This window comes from Hordeum vulgare, chromosome 3H, assembly GCF_904849725.1.
Source record: "Hordeum vulgare subsp. vulgare chromosome 3H, MorexV3_pseudomolecules_assembly, whole genome shotgun sequence".
Classification (NCBI taxonomy): domain Eukaryota; kingdom Viridiplantae; phylum Streptophyta; class Magnoliopsida; order Poales; family Poaceae; genus Hordeum; species Hordeum vulgare.
The window spans coordinates 173,358,579-173,381,719 of NC_058520.1; the positions used below are offsets into that span (position 1 = coordinate 173,358,579).

At 43.4% G+C, this 23,141-nt stretch overlaps 1 long non-coding RNA gene across 1 annotated transcript; it reads right to left on the minus strand.

The window, feature by feature from the left end:
- Window positions 1-16,322: 16,322 nt before the first annotated feature.
- LOC123439756 lies at window positions 16,323-18,016 on the minus strand. Its single transcript, XR_006630146.1, has 2 exons — window positions 17,722-18,016; window positions 16,323-16,776 (listed from the first exon to the last, which is right to left on the minus strand). It is a non-coding gene; the product is annotated as an uncharacterized LOC123439756 (long non-coding RNA).
- Window positions 18,017-23,141: the final 5,125 nt, after the last annotated feature.

Consider the following 23,141-nt stretch of genomic DNA (forward strand, 5'->3'; position numbering starts at 1 on the left):
CCGGGGGGCCTTGGTCGCTGGTTGGCGCCTCTGTGCTCGATGGCATCGCCTCTGCCGGTGTTCCTTCAACGTCTTACCTCTGCGCCACCAAAGCAGCGCTGACCACTTGGTTGGTTGCAGCTAGATACACGAGCAGTGGCTCCTGTGGCTTAGGCACCACCATGGTCGGTGCACAGGAAAGATATTTCTTCAAGTCTTGCAGTGCCGCTTCTGCTTCGAGGGTCCACTCCATGGGCCCTGCCTTTTTCAAGATTTTGAAAAACGACAAGGCGCGCTCGGTGGACTTGGAGATGAACCTGCTTAGAGCAGCGGCCCAGCCGGCAAGGCGTCACACATCCTTGACACGCTTCGGTGCTTCGATTTGCTCGATGGCCTTGATCTTGTCGGGGTTGGCCTCGATTCCACGTCGGGATTTGAAGAACCCGAGAAGTTTGCCAGATGGGACATCAAAGATGCACTTTTCAGGGTTGAGCTTGAGGTTGATCTTACGCAAGTTGGCAAATATTTCTTCCAGATCTTGTATGAGCGTCGACTTATCCTTGGTTTTGACTACAATGTCATCCATGTATGCTTCCAAGTTCATGTGGAGCTGGGGCTCAAAACCAATTTGGATCACTCTTGCAAATGTGGAGCCAGCATTCTTCAACCCGAAGGGCATTCGCACAAAGCAGTATGTATCGCAGGGGGTCATAAATGCAGTTTTCTCCTCATCTTCCTTGGGCATGAAAATCTGGTGATACCCTGAATAGGTGTCGAGGAAGGATAGCAGATCACAGCCAGCAGTGGAGTCCACAATCTGGTCAATGCGCGGCAAGGGAAAAGGGTCTTTTTAACGTCCCCGCCCGTGGCGGCCCGTGGCTCTGAATGGTGGCTCTCCATTCCTCGAGCTTGTTCACCGTTGGAGGAAAGTCCAAGAGCATATGTGCATGCGTCAGGGCTTCCGCCGGCGTGGGTGGCGGCGATATGCGCGTGGACTGCGAGGGGCTCTTACTCCTAACAGCGTTAACAGGAGCTCCCCCTGGGTCGCGCGACTGTGCATCGCCCCTCCCAGCTCCGGAGCGTGCATGCCATCCTTGCGTATCTTGGGAGTGAGGACCAGGAGTTCGTCGTGGAGGTGGCGAGTCGTCGCCGATTTGGTGCGGCTCGCCATGCCGCGGCATATGCGTTTGAGCGGGCGTCTTGGTGGGTGCCCTCGTGCCCGTGGAAGTGGCCACACCTGTTGGAAATATGCCCTAGAGGCAATAATAAATTAGTTATTATTATATTTGTTAGTTCATGATAATGGTTTATTATCCATGCTATAATTGTATTGATTGGAAACACAATACTTGTGTGGATACATAGACAAAACACTGTCCCTAGTAAGCCTCTAGTTGACTAGCTCGTTGATCAAAGATGGTCAAGGTTTCCTGGCCATAGGCAAGTGTTGTCACTTGATAACGGGATCACATCATTAGGAGAATCATGTGATGGACTAGACCCAAACTAATAGACATAGCATGTTGATCGTGTCATTTTGTTGCTACTGTTTTCTGCGTGTCAAGTATTTGTTCCTATGACCATGAGATCATATAACTCACGGACACCGGAGGAATGCTTTGTGTGTATCAAACGTCGCAACGTAACTGGGTGACTATAAAGATGCTCTACAGGTATCTCCGAAGGTGTTCGTTGAGTTAGTATGGATCGAGACTGGGATTTGTCACTCCGTGTGACGGAGAGGTATCTCGGGGCCCACTCGGTAATACAACATCACACACAAGCCTTGCAAGCAATGTAACTTAGTGTAAGTTGCGGGATATTGTATTACGGAACGAGTAAAGAGACTTGCCAGTAAACGAGATTGAAATAGGTATGCGGATACTGACGATCGAATCTCGGGCAAGTAACATACCGAAGGACAAAGGGAATGACATACGGGATTATACGAATCCTTGGCACTGAGGTTCAAACGATAAGATCTTCGTAGAATATGTAGGATCCAATATGGGCATCCAGGTCCCGCTATTGGATATTGACCGAGGAGTCTCTCGGGTCATGTCTACATAGTTCTCGAACCCGCAGGGTCTGCACACTTAAGGTTTGACGTTGTTTTATGCGTATTTGAGTTATATGGTTGGTTACCGAATTTTGTTCGGAGTCCCGGATGAGATCACGGACGTCACGAGGGTTTCCGGAATAGTCCGGAAACGAAGATTGATATATAGGATGACCTCATTTGATTACCGGAAGGTTTTCGGAGTTACCGGGAATGTACCGGGAATGACGAATGGGTTCCGGGAGTTCACCGGGGGGGGCAACCCACCCCGGGGAAGCCCATAGGCTTTGGGGAGACACACCAGCCCTTAGTGGGCTGGTGGGACAGCCCCAAGGGGGCCTATGCGCCAAGAGAAAGAAATCAAAGGAAAAGAAAAAAAAAAGAGGGAAGAAGTGGGAAGGGAAGGGGACTCCTCCCACCAAACCAAGTCCAACTCGGTTTGGGGGGGGAGTCCTCCCCCCCTTGGCTCGGCCGACCCCTTGGGAGTCCCTTGGACCCCAAGGCAAGGTCCCCCTCCCTCCTCCTATATATATGGGGCTTTTAGGGCAGATTTGAGACGACTTTCTCACGGCTGCCCGACCACATACCTCCATAGTTTTTCCTCTAGATCGCGTTTTTGCGGAGCTCGGGCGGAGCCCTGCTGAGACGAGATCATCACCAACCTCCGGAGCGCCGTCACGCTGCCGGAGAACTCTTCTACCTCTCCGTCTCTCTTGCTGGATCAAGAAGGCCGAGATCATCGTCGAGCTGTACGTGTGCTGAACGCGGAGGTGCCGTCCGTTCGGTGCTAGATCGTGGGACTGATCGCGGGATTGTTCACGGGGCGGATCGAGGGACGTGAGGACGTTCCACTACATCAACCGCGTTCTCTAACGCTTCTGCTGTACGATCTACAAGGGTACGTAGATCACTCATCCCCTCTCGTAGATGGACATCACCATGATAGGTCTTCGTGCGCGTAGGAAAATTTTTGTTTCCCATGCGACGTTCTCCAACAGTGGCATCATGAGCTAGGTTCATGCGTAGATGTCTTCTCGATTAGAACACAAAAGGTTTTTTGGGCGGTGATGTGCGTTTTGCTGCCCTCCTTAGTCTTTTCTTGATTCCGCGGTATTGTTGGATTGAAGCGGCTTGGACCGACATTACTCGTACGCTTACGAGAGACTGGTTTCATCGTTACGAGTAACCCCCTTTGCTCAAAGATGATTGGAAGTGTCGGTTTCTCCAACTTTAGTTGAATCGGATTTGACCGAGGAGGTCCTTGGATGAGGTTAAATAGCAACTCATATATCTCCGTTGTGGTGTTTGCGTAAGTAAGATGCGATCCTACTAGATACCCATGGTCACCACGTAAAACATGCAACAACAAAATTAGAGGACGTCTAACTTGTTTTTGCAGGGTATGATTGTGATGTGATATGGCCAACGATGTGATGTGATATATTGGATGTATGAGATGATCATGTTGTAATAGAAATATCGACTTGCACGTCGATGGTACGGCAACCGGCAGGAGCCATAGGGTTGTCTTTATATTAACGTTTGTGCTTGCAGATGCGTTTACTATTTTGCTAGGATGTAGCTTTGGTAGTAATAGCATGAGTATCACGACAACCCCGATGGCAACACGTTGATGGATGATCATGGTGTGGCGCCGGTGACAAGAAGATCGTGCCGGTGCTTTGGTGATGGAGATCAAGAAGCACGTGATGATGGCCATATCATGTCACTTATGAATTGCATGTGATGTTAATCCTTTTATGCACCTTATTTTGCTTAGAACGACGGTAGCATTATGAGGTGATCTCTCACTAAAATTTCAAGACGAAATTGTGTTCTCCCCGACTGTGCACCGTTGCTACAGTTCGTCGTTTCGAGACACCACGTGATGATCGGGTGTGATAGACTCAACGTTCACATACAACGGGTGCAAAACAGTTGCGCACGCGGAACACTCGGGTTAAGCTTGACGAGCCTAGCATGTGCATACATGGCCTCGGAACACATGAGACCGAAAGGTCGAGCATGAATCGTATAGTTGATATGATTAGCATAGAGATGCTTACCACTGAAACTATTCTCGACTCACGTGATGATCGGACTTGAGATAGCGGATTTGGATCATGTACCACTCAAATGACTAGAGAGATGTACTTTTTGAGTGGGAGTTCTTAAGTAATATGATTAATTGAACTAATTGTCATGAACATAGTCTAATGGTATTTGCGAATTACGATGTAGCTTGCGCTATAGCTCTACTGTTTTTATATGTTCCTAGAGAAAATTTAGTTGAAAGTTAATAGTAGCAAACTTTGCAGACTAAGTCTGTAAAACCGAGGATTGTCCTCGTTGCTGCGCAGAAGGCTTATGTCCTTAATGCACCACTCGGTGTGCTGCACCTCGAGCGTCGTCTGTGGATGCTGTGAACATCTGACATACACGTTTCTGATGAGTACACGATAGTTCAGTGCAAAATACTTAAATGGCTTAGAAGCAAGGCGCCGAAAACGTTTTAAAACGTCATGGAACATAAGTGATGTTCTAAAGAGATGAAATTGTGATTTCATGCTTGTGCCCTTGTTAAGAGGTACGAGACCTCCGACGAGATTCTTTGTCCACAAAGTAAAGGAGAAAGGCTCAATCGTTGAGCGTGTGCTCAGATTGTCTGAGTACGACAATCGCTTGAATCAAGTGGGAGTTAATCTTCCAGATGAGATAGTGATAGTTCTCCAAAGTCACTGCCACCAAGCTGTGAGAGCTTAGTGATGAACTATAACATATCAAGGATAGATACAATGATCCTTGAGCGATTCGCGATGTTTGACACTGCGAAAGTAGAAATCAAGAAGGAGCGTCAATAGTTGATGGTTTGTAAAACCACTAAGTTTCAAAAGGGGCAAGGGCTAGAAGGGATACTTCGTGAAACGGCAAAACAGTTGCTGCACTAATGAAGAGACCCAAGACTAAACCCAAACCCGAGACTAAGTGCTTCTATAATGAGGGGAACAGTCACTGAGGCGGAGCAACTCCAGATACTTGGTAGATAAGAAGGCTGGCAAAAGTCGAGAGAAATATATTTGATATACATAATGTTGATGTGTACTTTACTAGTACTCCTAGTAGCATGAGGGTATTGGATACCGGTTCGGTGGCTAAGTGATTAGTAACACGAAATGAAAGCTACGGCATAAACGGAGACTAGCTAAAGACGAGGTGATGATACGTGTTGGAAGTGTTTCCAAGGTTGATATGATCAAACGTCGCACGCTCCCTCTACCATCGGGATTGGTATTAAACCTAAATAATTGTTATTTGGTGCTTGCGTTAAGCATGAACATGATTGGATCGTGTTTATTGCAATACGATTATTCATTTAAAGAGAATAATGGTTACTCTGTTTTCTTGAATAATCACCTTCAATGGTTTATTGAATCTCGATCATAGTGTTACACATGTTCATGATATTGGTGCCAAAAGATACGAGTTGATGATGATAGTACCACTTACTTGTGGCATTGCCGCTTGAGTCATGTTAGTATAAATTGCATGAAGAGGCTCCATGCTGATGGATCTTTGTACTCACCTGATTTCGAATCACTAGTGACATGCAAATCATACCACATGAGCAAGGCCTTGTTTTCATTGAGATGAAATAAGATAGTAACTTGTTGGAAGTGATACATTTTGATGTATGCAGTCCAATGGGTGCTGAGGCACGCAGTGGATATCATTATGTTCTTACTTCACTGACGATTTGAGTAGATACTAGAGTATTTACTTAATGAATCACAAGTCTGAAATATTGAAAAGTTCAATTCTGTTTCGGAGTGAAGTTCGTCGTAACAAGAGGATAAACTGTCTACGATATGATCATAGAAATGAATATCTGAGTTACGAGTTTTGGTACGCAGTTAAGACAATGTGGAAATTGTTTCGCAGTTCATGCCACCTGGAACATCATAGTGTGATGATGTGTCTGAACGTCATAGCCACGCACTATTTGGTATGGTGCATACTATGACGTCTCTTATCGAATTACCACTATCGTTTATGGGTTATGCATTAGAGACAACCGCACTCACTTTAAATAGGGCACCGCGTATTTCCGTTGAGATGACATAGTATAGACTGAGGTTTAGAGAAATCTAAACTGTCGTTTCTTGAAAGTTTGGGGCTTCGACACTTATGTGAAAAAGTTTCAGTCTGATAATCTCGAACCCAAAGCGGGTAAGTACATCTTCATAGGATATCCAAAACAGTTGGGTACATCTCCTATCTCAGATCCGAAAGCAAAGTGTTTGTTTCTAGAAACGGATCCTTTCTCGAGGAAAGGTTTCTCTCGAAAGAATTGAGTGGAAGGGTGGTAAAACTTGATGAGGTTATTGAACCATCACTTCGACCAGTGTGTAGCAGGACGCAGGAAGTTGTTCCTGTGGCGCCTACACCAATTGAAGTGGAAGCTGATGATGGTGATCATCAAGCTTCGAATCAAGTTACTACAAACCTCGTAGGTCGACAAGGTCGCGTACTGCTGTAAAGTAGTACAGTAACCCTGTCTTGGAGGTCATGTTGTTTGAGCAACAGTGAACCTACGAGTTATGGAGAAAGCGATGGTGGGCCCAGATTCCGACAAATGGCTGGAAGCCATGAAATCCGAGAGAGGATCCATGTATGAAAACAAAGTGTAGACTTTGAAAGAACTACTTGATGGTCATAAGACTATTGAGTAAAGATGGATCTTTAAAAGAAGACAGACGATGATGGTGATAAGTCGCTATTAAGAAAAGCTCGACTTGTCGCAAAGATGTTTTCGACAAGATCAAACAGTTGACTATGATGAGACTTTCTCACTCGTAGCGATGCTAAAGGTCTGTTAGAATTATGTTAGTTGTTGATGCATTATTTACGAAATATTGCACGTAGGATGTCAAAACATTGTTTTCTCGACGGTTTCCTTGAGCAAACATTGTATGTGATACAACCAGAAGGTTTTGTCGATCCTAAAGATACTAGCAAGTATGCAAGCTCCAGTGATCCTTCAATGGACTCGTGCAAGCATCTCGGAGTTGGAATATACACTTTGATGAGATGATCAAAGATTTTGGGTTTGTACAAGGTTTATGAGAAACTTGTATTTCCAAAGAAGTGAGTGGGAGCACTATAGAATTTCTGATAGGTATATGTGGTTGACATATTGTGGATCAGAAGTAATGTAGAATTTCTGTAAAGCATACAAGGTTGTTTGAAAGAAGTTTTCAAAGGAGTACCTGGATTACGCTACTTGAACGTTGAGCATCAAAGATCTATGGAGATAGATCGAAAAGCGCTTAATGGAAGTTTCAACAAGATGCATGCCTTGAAAAGTTTTTGAAGGAGTTCAAAATAGATCAGCAAAGAAGGAGTTCTTGGTTGCGTTGTGAGGTGTGAATTTGAGTAAGACTCAAAACCCGACCCCGGCAGAATAAAGAGAATAGACGAAGGTCGTCTTCTATGCCTTAGCCGTAGAATCTAAAGTATGCCATGCTGTGTACCGCACCTGATGTGTGCGTTGACTCAAAGTATGTTGAGAGGTACAGAGAGTGATCCATGATTGAATCACTAGCAGCAGTCAAAATTTATCCTTAGTAACTAATGGACTAAGGAATTTTTCTCGATTATGGAGGTGGTTAAAGAGTTCGTCGTAAAGGGTTACGTCGATGCAAGCTTTGACACTAATCCGAATAACTATGAGTAGTGAAACGGATTCGTATAGTAGAGTAGATATTCTGAGTATTTCCGAATAGCACATAGTAGCAGCATCTATAAGATGACATAAAGATTTGTAAAGAACACATGGATCTGAAAGTTTCAGAACCGTTGACTAAAACCTCTCTCACGAGCAAGACGTGATCAGACCCCAGAACTATATGGGTGTTGGATTCGTTGAAATCACATGGTGATGTGAACTAGATTATTGACTCTAGTGCAAGTGGGAGACTGTTGGAAATATGCCCTAGAGGCAATAATAAATTAGTTATTATTATATTTCCTTGTTCATGATAATCGTTTATTATCCATGCTATAATTGTATTGATTGGAAACACAGTGCATGTGTGGATACATAGACAAAACACTGTCCCTGGTAAGCCTCTAGTTGACTAGCTCGTTGATCAAAGATGGTCAAGGTTTCCTGACCATAGGCAAGTGTTGTCACTTGATAACGGGATCACATCATTAGGAGAATCATGTGATGGACTAGACCCAAACTAATAGACGTAGCATGTTGATCGTGTCATTTTGTTGCTACTGTTTTCTGCGTGTCAAGTATTTGTTTCTATGACCATGAGATCATATAACTCACTGACACCGGAGGAATGCTTTGTGTGTATCAAACATCGCAACGTAACTGGGTGACTATAAAGATGCTCTACAGGTATCTCCGAAGGTGTTCGTTGAGTTAGTATGGATCGAGACTGGGATTTGTCACTCCGTGTGACGGAGAGGTATCTCGGGGCCCACTCGGTAATACAACATCACACACAAGCCTTGCAAGCAATGTAACTTAGTGTAAGTTGCGGGATCTTGTATTATGGAACGAGTAAAGAGACTTGCCGGTAAACGAGATTGAAATAGGTATGCGGATACTGACGATCGAATCTCGGGCAAGTAACATACCGAAGGACAAAGGGAATGACATACGGGATTATACGAATCCTTGGCACTGAGGTTCAAACGATAAGATCTTCGTAGAATATGTAGGATCCAATATGGGCATCCAGGTCCCGCTATTGGATATTGACCGAGGAGTCTCTCGGGTCATGTCTACATAGTTCTCGAACCCGCAGGGTCTGCACACTTAAGGTTTGACGTTGTTTTATGCGTATTTGAGTTATATGGTTGGTTACCGAATTTTGTTCAGAGTCCCGGATGAGATCACGGACGTCACGAGGGTTTCCGGAATAGTCCGGAAACGAAGATTGATATATAGGATGACCTCATTTGATTACCGGAAGGTTTTCGGAGTTACCGGGAATGTACCGGGAATGACGAATGGGTTCCGGGAGTTCACCGGGGGGGGCAACCCACCCCGGGGAAGCCCATAGGCTTTGGGGAGACACACCAGCCCTTAGTGGGCTGGTGGGACAGCCCCAAGGGGGCCTATGCGCCAAGAGAAAGAAATCAAAGGAAAAGAAAAAAAAAAGAGGGAAGAAGTGGGAAGGGAAGGGGACTCCTCCCACCAAACCAAGTCCAACTCGGTTTGGGGGGGGAGTCCTCCCCCCCTTGGCTCGGCCGACCCCTTGGGAGTCCCTTGGACCCCAAGGCAAGGTCCCCCTCCCTCCTCCTATATATATGGGGCTTTTAGGGCAGATTTGAGACGACTTTCTCACGGCTGCCCGACCACATACCTCCATAGTTTTTCCTCTAGATCGCGTTTTTGCGGAGCTCGGGCGGAGCCCTGCTGAGACGAGATCATCACCAACCTCCGGAGCGCCGTCACGCTGCCGGAGAACTCTTCTACCTCTCCGTCTCTCTTGCTGGATCAAGAAGGCCGAGATCATCGTCGAGCTGTACGTGTGCTGAACGCGGAGGTGCCGTCCGTTCGGTGCTAGATCGTGGGACTGATCGCGGGATTGTTCGCGGGGCGGATCGAGGGACGTGAGGACGTTCCACTACATCAACCGCGTTCTCTAACGCTTCTGCTGTACGATCTACAAGGGTACGTAGATCACTCATCCCCTCTCGTAGATGGACATCACCATGATAGGTCTTCGTGCGCGTAGGAAATTTTTTGTTTCCCATGCGACGTTCCCCAACAACACCGCACGTAGGTCGTGCGTCTCCATCCTTGGACGTCTCGGTGGGTGGATGGTCGTCGGGGCTGCAGACGATCCCACTCGCCCCTGTTTGCTCTCCGGAATGTTGCGGAAGCTCGGGGCCTCCGCCTCCTTCTCCTACGCCCGCGCCCCCTCATGCCTGCGTCGTGGCAGGCGCACTGGGCGCGGGTGCCTCACTCTCTGTAGCGCTCCTTCTCTTGGGAGCCATGGCGACAGAGGTGATGAATAAAGTTGGCGCGCTGACGGCTAGGTCAGATTAACGCGACCTCGATCCCCCTACCTGGCGTGCCAAAGATGTCAGGGAATCATATGGGAGCCTCGAAGGTCGCTTGCTAGTTCGGCGGGAAGAGGGTTTGCGCCAAGAGTAGAGCTAGCTATCAGCACCGGGAAGACGTTTTTACCCACGTCCGGGCCGCCTGAGCGTAAAACCCTACTCTTGCATGTGTATTAAATATGTGTTGGTTGTTTATTGTAGGCCTGTTTCTGATCATGATTCTCCAACCACTAGAACTGAGCCTTGGGCCTCCTTTTATAGGCAAAAGGGGTCACCAAAAGTGGCTGAATAGTGGGTTCACAAGTGGCACTGTGAACAATGTCTACTGCCAGGTTATAGTGTCACTGCACCGTCAGGGTGCAGTAAATGCTTCGTCAGACCCTCCTGGACTTCATCAGGAGAGTGTTGACACGTACCCAGGTGTTTCGACACCTGGTCGTTGCACTGGCACGCAGTGGATGCGCTGGCACATCAGGTGTCGGTGGTGTTCTTGCCGGGGGAGGTGCTTGCCGGGCGAAGGGTCATGCCGGGCCTGCACCTCGTCGGGGCCTCGTCTGTTCTTCCCGGCAAGGAATGCTTGCCGGGACCTTGTCTTCCTTCCTGACAAGGGGGTGCCTGCGTGGGCCTTGTCTATCTTCCCGGCAGGGGCTTCATGTCGGGGCCGTGTCTTCCTTCCCGGCAAGGGGGTGCTTGCCGGGGTCTCGTGGTTTGTTCTTGGTGTGACTTGGACTTGTCTCCCTCTGAGTCCCACATCGTGCCTTGCCGCTGTGAGGGCTGCCGGTGTCCGCGCACGAGTCTGGGGTACTCGAGACCCTAGTCTTCAGTGCACCGACAGAGGGATTCACCCAATCCTGTGAAATCCACATCCCCTTTGGGGCTGGAAATCCATCTACACCAAACAAGGCCTTAGGAATTTTTATATATGATCTGAAAATTTCCATCCACTCAAACCTTTTCTAGAATTCCTTTGTTTTTTCTGGGCTATCAAACATCCTTTCAAACCTTGAAAGGTACTATAGGACATGTCATCCTATTCTAATATTTTTTATTCCTGCGAATCAAAGAGGCCCTAGGTGTAGTACTACTTTAGTGTGATGTACTTCGTACGACTCAAAGAGGCCCTAGGTACTGAAATTAGTAATACTTTTTTTGATTTTAGTGTGATGTACTCCCCCCGTTTCTAAATATAAGTTTTTTAAGATATTTCACTAAGTGAGTACATACGGAGCAAAATGAGTTAATCTATACTTTAAAAGATGTCTATATATATTCGTATGTAGTTTCGTAGTGGATTTTTTTTTAAACTTATATTTAAAAACGAAGGGAGTAATTGTATGTAAGAAAATATTTTAATCGTTCAATACTAGTACTAGCAGTCATAGCTGGGCTAAGCTATGACTGCAGGCAGGCTGGCACATTTGACCGTCCCGTCGGCTAGCTAGCAGCAGCTTTGTGGTGACGTAGGCCACCATGTGCGTCTGTGTGTGTATGGTTGTCGTCCCCTGGTTGATCATCAAGCTGGCGGTCGACGACGAGATCTTACCGCCGGCGCCTGAGGACCAAAATTGTAACTATATACGTACAGCACAAATATTTTTACAAAGCGCTGTTGTGCCCGTGGCAATTGCTGACCACCGGTGTCCATCCTCTGGCTTGGCGATAGCGAGATGCGTGGACCAATCACCGGCCCCGATGGCGATACCCATCGGCTATGCCAGCCAGCCAGCACGCGGCATGCATGCGTGGTCAGGTCAGATCAGGTTAATTTTGCGACTAGTATTCGGGCATCATTAACGTTGGGATAGAGAGGTCGGACCGATCGGGACTCCTCCCGCGGATCCACGCCGGAAACGGCCGACAGCGACGGCCGATCGGCCGCTGCAAGATTATTTATACGGGAAGGGAAGGGAGTGCGGTTCAATTCATCACGGGCAAACATCATTTGATTTTTTATAAATACTAGCAAAACCGTCCACGCGTTATATTAAAAGAAAATATATATTTATACTTTTCATTGACCAAGACCATATTTTACTGCATCATCGAGATACAATATCACTTTTATTTTTATAAAATCATGAACAATTTTTAGAATCATGAAAAAAATAACTCATTAACATATTTGAAATCATGATTTTTTTTTCAAATTGGTTAACATTTTTACAGATTTTCGAATTTTTTTTGGAATGGTGAACATTTTATACTATTTGCAAACATTTTTTTAGTTGTGAACATTTCTTAAACCATTTTTTGTTGAATCGGCGAACATTTCTATAACCGGCAGACAATTTTTAAAATTCTCGATTTTGTTTGAAATGCATGATCATTTTTTGACTCAGTAAAGATTTTATGAATGAACAACTTATTTTATAAGTCACAAATGATTTTTTTTATTTTTAGAAAAAATTAAATTCATGAACATTTTTTGAATTGGCAAAATTTTGTTCAATTTCATTAATATTTTTTAATACCCGAACTTTACAAAAATCATAAAACATTTTAAATATTTATTTCTTAAAATTTGGAAGTTTTTCTAAACATGCAAGTATTTTTTTTTAAATAGAGAACATTTTCTGTACCCACAAGCATTTATGAGTTGTTGAATATTTTATTTCGAAATTCTCTTTCTTCAGAACTTAGTTGAATTATCAAATTATTTACAGTAGTAAAAAACGAAACTAAAAAGTAGTAAAAATAGAAAACGAAAATACCTGAACTTTTTTCCAAAAATAAAAAGGCCGCCCGGAATTGACATTTTTAATACCTAAACTTTTATAAAAATCATAAACCTTTTTTGACTTCTTAAATATTTGTTTTCAAAATTGTGAACTTTTTCTTGAATATGCGAACATTTTCGAAAAATAGCAAACATTTTCTGAACCCACAAACATTTATGCATTGTTGAACAGTTTATTTCAAAATTTTCATTTTCTTTATTTTCTTGAACTTTTTGGAATTATCAATTATTTAAAGTCAAAAAATAAAGATGGTACAGGAAAACGAAAAATAAAGACTGCACGAACATGGTTGGGCCAAACAGGAGCGTTGTGTCTTCTCCAAGCGTGCAGGATGCAGTATAGGACACCTACTGCATGGGTTGGGCTAGGCACGGATTTTTTGGTGTGAATCATTTCTTTTCACTTACCGGTGACATGGTGGGTAATTTAAATGATGTTAGCGTTCGATTTGGTCTAGCCCACATCCTACCTACGCTCCAGACGTTTATACGTACACAAAGATGTTAGCGTCTAACTCAGGCTAACCCACACTCTACCTATGTTCCGGATATTTATGCGCACACATGTCAACATTGAACGAAGAGCCCACTCCATCCCAAAAGCCCAAACTAAAATGATAAAGGAATCTCTCCCTTATAAGTTGGTTGTGGCCTTTTCCTGTATGCAAGGTGGGACTAAGGGGATGTTTGTTTCCAGGGACTTTTTGGTGTAGGGACTAAAAAAAGTCCTAAAAAGTCACATGTGAAACAAACAGGAGGGACTAAAAGGGACTAAAAGGGGGTATTTGGGACTATTTGGAGAAGTCCCTATGGGAGGGTCTTTTTGGGACTTTTTTGGCACATTTTTCAACAATGCCCCTACTTTTAGCATGTCATTTAATAACTACTACTACATTACTAAGGATAACATGGTCTTTTTGCATGTCATTTAATGACCTCTTGTCCCTATTTAGTCCGTGGAAACAAACGGGTAGGGATTAGAGACTTTTAAGTTGGGACTAAAAAAAGTCCCGGGACTTCTGAAACAAACAGGGCCTAAACTCGAGTCAGACCCACGGACCTACAACAGTCCTAACATCACATCCCCCTAAGAAGCCCCTTGGAAAGGCATGACGATGCTGGCTTTGATACCAAATGTTAGCGGTCAACTTGGCTTAGCCCATACTTTACCTACGTTTCGAACGTTTATGCGCACACACATGTCAGCATTCAGCGAAAAGCGCACTCCATCCCATAAGCCCGGACTTGAGGGAGAAAGGAATCTCTCCCTTATAAGTTGTTTGTGGCCTCCTACGTAAGCAAGGTGGGACTAAACTCGAGCCAACCTCACCGGCCTATGACAACCCTAACAGAAGTGTACAAATAACAAAAAAAATATTCTATGGGAACTATAATTCAACATACTTCATTCTTTAGGATACGCCCCCCTCGGTTACGAAGACGCCAATCTTAAGATGATGCCCAACTCAATTTTTCGGAGGTGCTTATAGAGAAAGTTGTGTATGTGTGTTTACATGGATGAATTTGTATGTATGAACATATGCCTTTGTATTATGTTTAAAAAATCAAACTTTACTTTTTGGTTCAAAAACGACGTTGGTGTATTGTGGAAAATAAAATGAACTTGTAAAATTTTAGCTTAAAAGAGAAAACAAAATTGAGTGATGATGAGTACCTTTGTTCTTAAATATAAATCTTTTTAGATATTTTAATATGAACTACATATGAATGTATATAGATATATTTTAGAATGTCAAAAGACCGAAGCCGATCTTTATTAAGATTAGAAAGAACAGTTACAAAGCGGCGATGGCCGCCAGGTGTATAAACAGGGCAAGTGCCAGAGCGAAGCCTCGAGGCCAAGTGCCTGAAACACTGGACGTCATAAAACAGAGAGCCCCTACCGGCAAGGCAAGCAAGCCATGACTCAGATCTGCTGCTGCAGCACAAGCACAACGCGAGCACGCCATCTAAAAGGCTATGGTGGTGACGAAGCAGCCTGCCTCACGCCAGGATCGCAGATCCTCAATGATCGCTTCGACCACCCTGTCCGGAGACGATGCGACGTCATTAAAGATACGAGCATTACCCTCCTTTCAGAGACGCCAGTGCTCCATCAAAGATATATTTTAGGATGTAGATTCTTTTGTTTTACTTTGTATGTTATCTATACTGAAATCTTTAAAAGAACTCACCCTAAAAAAACAATTCTTTTAAAAAACTTATATTTAAGAACACAGAGTATAAAACAAAACTGTACAAGAAATTTCTTTGCAGTGAGATTTTCATTTTCACCGGCAGAAAAGTGGTGTTAGGAAAACGTATCCTACTGGCGCGAGTTGGGTGCACCAAACATAAGTAGCTGCCGGTGAAGGGAGAAGGGTCGCAGTCACGCATGTTGCGGTCATCGCCTAGCCAGTCATCGGCCGGAGATCGGATTGGGGTTACTTACTCCCAAGCCTCAAGTCTCGTCTCATCAACGCGTGTTGTTTTCACAGATACGTGTGGACATGGAGAAACGAGATGATACATTCAAAAGGATAACAAGCCAATGGTTCTTGTTCCCCTTATTTTTCTTCCCTCGGAACTTCGGGTAGATCTCAGTTTGGTCAGTAGTAGTTTTTTTCCAAAAGCAATAAGGACTACTCTCTCTGTATCAAAATGTAAGATGTACCAAGAAAAATGTCTTGTATTCCCTCTGTAAACTAATATAAAAACGTTTAAATTATTAGCAGTGTTTTAAATATTTTTATATTAATTTACGGAGTGAGTACTTCCTTCGTTCCAAAATTCTTGTCGTGCATTTGTCTAGATAAGAAAGTATGTTAGATACATTCTTATCTAGAGAAACCTAAGACAAGAATTTTGAGACGGATGGAATATTAAATTAGAGAGGTACTCACTTCGTTCTTAAATATGAGACCTCTTAAAGATTTCAAGATGAACTATATATGGAGCAACATGAATTATCGAAACTTTAAAATGCGTTTATATATATCCGTATGTAGCCCATATTAAAATCTTTAAAAGGCATTATATTTAGAAACGGAAGGAGTAGTATCATGAACGTTTTCGTATTCTCCATTGCTATAGCGATTGAAAAGGCCCCAATAAGATGGTGCAAGAGAGCAGAGAAGGAGACATTCATCTGCTGATCTGAATTCTGATGGGAACGGCACAACAACCGACCGAACCCACCTCGCAGCGGGGGTACCATGCATCTATTATGCGTGTGCTTTCATGTGATTTGCCTTTTCTGTTCAACAGCGACATGGTTGAGAATACTACTCCCTTTATTCCTAAATAATTGTAGTTGGAGAGAACTAGTCATAATGAGTAAATGAGCATTGCAAGCACAATAATTAGCAGATGCAGAATCGTGAAGCAATTCATAAGCAACTTCTGCTTTGCTTGAGCAGCAACAGTGATCAGTTCCAAGCCAGTAAACCATAACAACAGTTAAACAGACACAACTTCCATGGATATCGATCATTCCAGCAAGATCACCCCAGAAGAACAAAAACATCAAGTCAAAGAAAAGAATGTGACATAGAAAGTATTAATAAAATGTAACGGGGAGGGGGGGTGGGGGGTAAGAAGAACTAAACATGGCAAAAAAAAAGTCTGTCTACGTTCCATTTACTGGAGTACAACAACGGAGATTAGCCAAGAAGATGATACATACAACAACAAAAATCAATCGTTCCACAGTTGGTCGGGCTTAGTTCCCAGCAACACTCTCTGCTCCAGCTGGTGCTTTGCTCATCCAGTACTTGTATGCGTAGAGTGAGGACACCGCTAGAACACCGAGGACGATGTAGGCAATCATCGTTGGGCCAATTTTAGTAGGGCTCTTCTTCTGCTTGCTCTGTGCCAACAGTGCTCTCGGCTTGATCTTCGCCATGGCTCACTTCTGGCAATGGCAAGAGAAGGACTGAAGTCAGCATAAGGAAGTTCTGTAAAGAACTGCTATGGCTTTTTCTGAACCATTAAGAAAACGAGAATACACCCAGGAATGTCTTATTGTTTTCATAGGGGAAGGCAAAAGATGCCCAGCTTATAACGCTCGATGGAGGCAAAAGATAGTTTTTCCGAACCACTGTACAGCATAAAAATACCCTGAACTGATTAACTGCATTACAAGCTTATGAATAGACAGATTTATAAGATCAATCAGTAATAAAATGCACTCACAGGGGTGTGGAAATAAACATCTAATTACGGCGATATCGCATCTTCCATGTGTCAAAACAATGTATACTACCAACCTTTTCGGAGACAATTGAGGAAGCAAAAAATCATGATTCATGCTAGTACTCCTGTGATAGATACACTGTTTAAATTCTTTCATCATGTTAACTCAAGAATCCAGTCCGAAGGTTATTGCGTAGGGACCTCATAAAAGAGGCATGCCCATTATAGCATAACTGAAACGAGGAACCACGCGTCTACAGTAGTGCAGGAAATGATGTTCTAAGATCGATGCCTTGCAGGTGCCATCTGCGGCTTGAAGTTATAAACAAATAATGCAGATCGAGGGTCATGGAAGCTCCTTCACTACGACATGCCGAAATTTGAGGAGTGCACCTATCCTTGTTCTCAGCTTCGTTGTCTGAAGAACCGGGCTATGTACAGCAACAGTACAACACCGAGCGATCCACACAAGCCAAGCGACTGCGCCCTAAACGGAAAAAGCGGGATCTACAGCGGACGGATTAAGGGGGTTGTGATCTCGAAACGATTCGTTCGAGATCCACGATTTCCTCCGGCCACGGCCACGGCCACAACCGAAATCAGTCACTTGGCAGCTACTGACAGAAGGAATTAATCGCGGCGAGAAGGGAAAATTGTGGGATACCTCGATGTGCAGCTTCGCAATTCTGCGCCCAGGTTGGCGGAGACGGGGTTGGCGTGGGGCGATCCCGCGAGGGAGGAAGGGGTCCAGGCGAAGATGGCGAGGATGCAAGGCCTGTGGTGCGTCGTCTTTTGAAGGGGAAAAGGAAGCGTCTTGGAAGGGGAGGGGAGACCCGTGGCCGCGGCGCGGGAGCCAGGGGCATTTCGGGAAATACCAGCACATTGATCCAGGATACCGCCGAACATGCGCTGTGCCAGTCCACGCTGCCAAAGAGGGTCGATCAGCGACAGAAACTGGGTGCATCGCTGTCTGCAGGAGCAAGCGCTATCTCTCGGAGATAAGAAAACATCCTTCCATGAACGAAGCATCATGTCTCATGCCTGATGCATATATTTAATTTTATTTAGCCGGCCAACATGGGATCATAATAATTGTAGTTAAGGAAAACTATAACTAATTTTTTCAACTACAATTGTTATGGTATAGAGGGAATACAAGATATCATCTAAAGTTATTGCTAACCGGCTGAAAGAGATCTTCCCAGATATCATTTTTGCAGAGCATTCCGCCTTCATTTCGGAAATGCTTATCACTCAGAACATCATTGTTGCTTATGAGTGCTTGCATTTTATGAAACGAAATAAAGCTCTGAAACACTGTCGTTGTGCCTTGAAGCTGGATATGATGAACACATGTGATAGAGTTGAATGGACATACCTGGAGGTTGTCATGCTAAAGCTTGGTTTCTTGAGAGGTAGGTTTCAATAGTCATGAATATGGTAAAATCCATCTCATACTCACTTCTTTTATTGAAAAAGGCTTTCGTCCCGCTTTATAAATAAAGCAAACCGCCAGACCAATACAAACAACATAGGTTCAACACACCCAAGTTTAACACACACACACACACAAACGTACATAAGTAGCACAGGACACCACCAAAGGGTTCCGGTGAGGGCACAACTCAACAAGCCCTAAGAAACATAAACACTCACACCCACAACCAACACCGGGGGTATGCGATGTGAAGCCAAAGCCGCAGCAGGCTAATCTGGCTCTGGAGGTGGAGGATGGAGCGGGGGCGCCATGCGGAGAGCCATCAGACGAAGGTTGGCGATGATGTTGGTGATGGCGTCTCGGTCGGATGGGCGGCTAAGCGGCCGCCAGAGCGGCAGGAAACCACACATTTTAAACACCGTGTCAGTGGCAATTCAAAGTGGTACACGCTGGATCACAAGCTTGTTGTAAATAGTCCAAAGGGTCCACGTGAGCACCTCGATGGTCAGACACCTAATGTGGCGGGCCGACGAGGGGGGGGGGGACAAAATCTCCGCGTACAAGTCGGGTACATTGGTATGGCACCATTGACCGCCGACTGATTCATGAAAGCAACTCCACAGGAATTGAGCAGTGACGCAAGAGAAGAAGATGTGGTTGGAGTCCTCTAGCACGTCGTACAGAGGGCGCATCCCGTCGCATGGATCACTACGTTTGAGCACCTCCACCCCAGAGGGAACCCGGCCCCGGATCCATTGCCACATGAATATCCTGATTTTCAGGGGGAGCCTAATGCCCCATACGCCGGTGAGGGCCACTGGGGCAGAGGATGGGACGATGGCCCGATACAGGGACGGGGCGGAGAAGCGGCCTGAGGGCTCTAGGCACTAAGACATACTCAGTTCTTTTTAATGGCAAGAAACTGGGGGATTTCAAACCTTCGATAGGTATCCGATAGGGAGACCCAATATCACCCTTTCATGTTAGCAGCACAAGGTGGTCCTGGCCTTCTCAAAAGAGATCATTCATTGCATTTAAGTGGGATTCAAGTGGCTCCTTCAGCGCCACAAGTTAACCACTTGTTGTTTGCCGACGATAGCCTGTTTTTTAAGGCAAATGGTTCTCGGGGGATTGAGGTGTCAAACCTGTTAAACTCCTATCGCCAAGCTTCGGGGCAAAGGATTAACACAAACAAGTCTTCAGTTTATTTTAGTAAGGGAACACCAGACACCATCAGACAAGAAGTGAAAGGAGTTCTTAATGTCCATACCGAGACTCTTAATGAGAAGTATTTGGGCATGCGATTTGACATTGCTTCTTCCAAGATGGGTGCTTTTAAGCGCTTAACTGACATGTTATGGTGTAAGGTGAAGGGTTGGATTAAGAAAACTATTTTACTAGTAGGCAAAGAAATTCTTATCAAATCAGTTGCACGGGTCGTTCCGTTTTTTTTCGATGTAATTCTTCAAGTTGCCAAGAGGTTTATGTGAAAAGCTGAACAAAATTATCTGCCTGTTTTTTTTGGGGGGGAGGGGGTATAGAAGGACAACGCAAACCACATTGGGTTTCTTGAAGAGCTATGATTAGACCGAAGAGGTGTGGCAGATTGTGTTTCAAGGACATCGAAATATTCAACATAGCTTTGTTAGCTCGGCAATCATGGTCCCTCCTTACAATATGTGGCTCTCTTTGTGCTCGTCTTCTTAAATCCGTCTATTACCCAGACACTGATATTCTCAATGCCGAGCTGGGATCGCATTCATCTCAAGTATGGAGATCAATCTTGGAGGGAAGAGACGCATTCCCACGTGGCATCATAAGGCGCATTGGGAACAATGCAAATACCTGAGTTTGGGTTGAAGATGGATACAGAGACACTCGTCAATGAGGCTGGTAGCCTATCTGGCCAGCGAACCTCCAATTCTTGTGAGCGAGTTCATTGATAGTATATCGATAGAATGGAGAGTTGATAAGTTGGAACAGTTCTTTCTTCCCTCTCATGTCCAATTAATAAAGAACACATCGCTTTGTACAACTCCAATGACAAATTTTTGGGCATGGCATTTTGAAAAGAAAGGTGAATTTTTGGTTAGGTCTGCATACCGCTTGTTAGTCAACTTAAGAAACACCAGGGATGATTTGCTAGCTTAGATAGGGTCTAGTTCTAATGGTGTTGCACAAGAGGTCTGGGTGATTCATTGTTCACTTATTTTATTTTTAAAGGCTGAGAACTTTTCTTTCTTGAGTTCGTACACCTCAAGTCTACTTCTTTCACCATAATGACATCCTTGTTGAAGAGTGTCTTTTTGGATTCTTGGAGGAGCTTTGATTGAAGATCATTTGTGGATTTCTCTTCAAGTGACTTTCCTTGTCATTCTTAGATGTCATCTGCATCCTAAATTGTTAGGCGTCGCTTGAGAACCTTTGATTATTTGGTGTGAAGGGCTCACGTGTCTTTCTTTCACCTACTTGGTGAAGGTCTATCTTTAATGGGGCATCTAAATGCAAAGCATGTTGAAATAGGTTGGCCGTTCTTAGTGGACAAACAATTGGGATGTTGAAATAGGTGCCTCTCTGGCGGCGTGCGTTGTATATGCTCAAACCATCTCAAACGATATTAGACAACCTTCTCTACAATCGGTGATACCCCAACTTTATCATGTATATTTGGACCCGGTCCTTTCTTGTGCGGCCACATATCAATTTCAACATGTGCATATCTACTACACCTAATTGTTGGAGATGTCGTCTTTTGATTGATTAACATCCAACGTCATACAACATCACACGTTGAATCTTCGTCCTATAGAACTGTCTTTTAAATTTTATGGTACTCTCTTGTCAAACAGAGTGTTAGAAGCTATGCACCACTTTATCCATCGAGCTTTGATTTGATGGCCCACATCTCATCAATGTCATTGTCCTTCTATAACATTCAACTCAAATATTGAAAGGTGTCCTTTTGAGATATCATCAGTCCATCAATGCCTCCCCCTCTTCATACTAGCAGTACGGAAATGAATGACATTTCATGTATTCAATTTTAGTTCTACTAATTCTAAAAGCATTTTGATTTTAAAGCATGTCTCTACAATCCTAACTTTATATTAAGCCCTCTCCGACTATCATCGGTTAGCATCACATCATTACAAAGAGCATATAACATGGAATATCGGATACGGATGTTTAGTTCCCGTATGTATATACACCGCACGTGCAAAAACATACTAATTATAAAAAAGTCAAAATAATCTTTTTTTAAACGAAGCTCACCTTGTATTGTACTTGTAGAAAAACCGCAAAGGAAAAAACCCGAGTTGACTTCAGGGAAGGAAAACAAAAAACATAAGGTCAAATAGGTGCGAATAGTAACTTGTATATAGCAATAAATTTTGCTTTTCCCATGAAGTCAACAATGTTTTTTCTTCACGGAAATATATATACCAGTGCGAAAAAGTCAAGTTTATTCCAAAATAAAGTTTTGGATATTTTTACCTTTCTTAATTATTTTTGTTTCTTTTCATATGCACCCAAGAACCAAAAGCCACTTCCCATGGGGGCGAATATCATATGGAAACCAATAACCAAAGAAAACTTGATGAAAATAATATGTGAAAGTTCAAAAAATCTAAAAAAATGTAGGTTATTAAAAAGATCATGCTCTATTGTCATGTAAAATTTCAAGTTAAAACACATTACGGGATACGAGCTACGAAAAAGACAAATTCAGCAATGAGTAGTGACATTACTATTTGACACTATTCAATGTTGATTTTGTTTTTTCTCATAGCTCATAACTCGTAATGTGTTGGAACTTGAAATTTTGCAAGGCAATAGAACATCACTCTCTCAACCTCTCATATTTTTTTGAGACTTCTTTGAAACTTCAAAACTTTGTTTTCGCGTAGTTTTTATTGGTTTCCATCAAATGATGGTTTCCATATGATATTTTCCCTTTCCGCAGACTTTCTCCTTTGTATATCTCTCATGATTTTATGCATCATCAAAGTACAAAGATAAGCATAAGCGTTCAAGATTGACCCTCAATGCGGTCCTGTTTTAATTGTCGAAATAAATCATGCGGCAATGTTGTTCTTATTATCTCTATCTAATAATAAAGCACGGATTGTGCTCTGCGCGCTAGGAGACGACACAATGTGTCAGTTTGGGCCGGTCCATGTACGGGCGACCTATTTTTAAATTTCGTTTATAATTTTTGATTTTTCTTTTTCATCATTGTTTTTATATACTTTAAATAAATTAGGAATTAGAAAAAGTTTCGAAAATTAGAAAATAAGAATTTTGAAATAAAATAGAATGTTTATTTTAATGTTTGACTTTTCTTTTCCGTCATTGTTTTTTATACTTTAAATAATTTGGAAATTCAGAAATTTTTTGAAAAATAAAAAAAATGAGAATTTTGAAATGAAATGTTGAAGAAATAGTAAATCATTGTAAATTCATAAAATGTTTCTTATTTTAAAAAAATATTCGCAAATCATGAAACAAATGCTCGGAAAATAGCAAAAAGTCCACGATTTTTTTTAAAAGTTAGTGTATTATAACATGTTAATGAAATTGAACAAACTTTCGCCAATTAAAAAATGTTCATCAATTGATCCTAAAAATTAAAAAACGTTTTATAA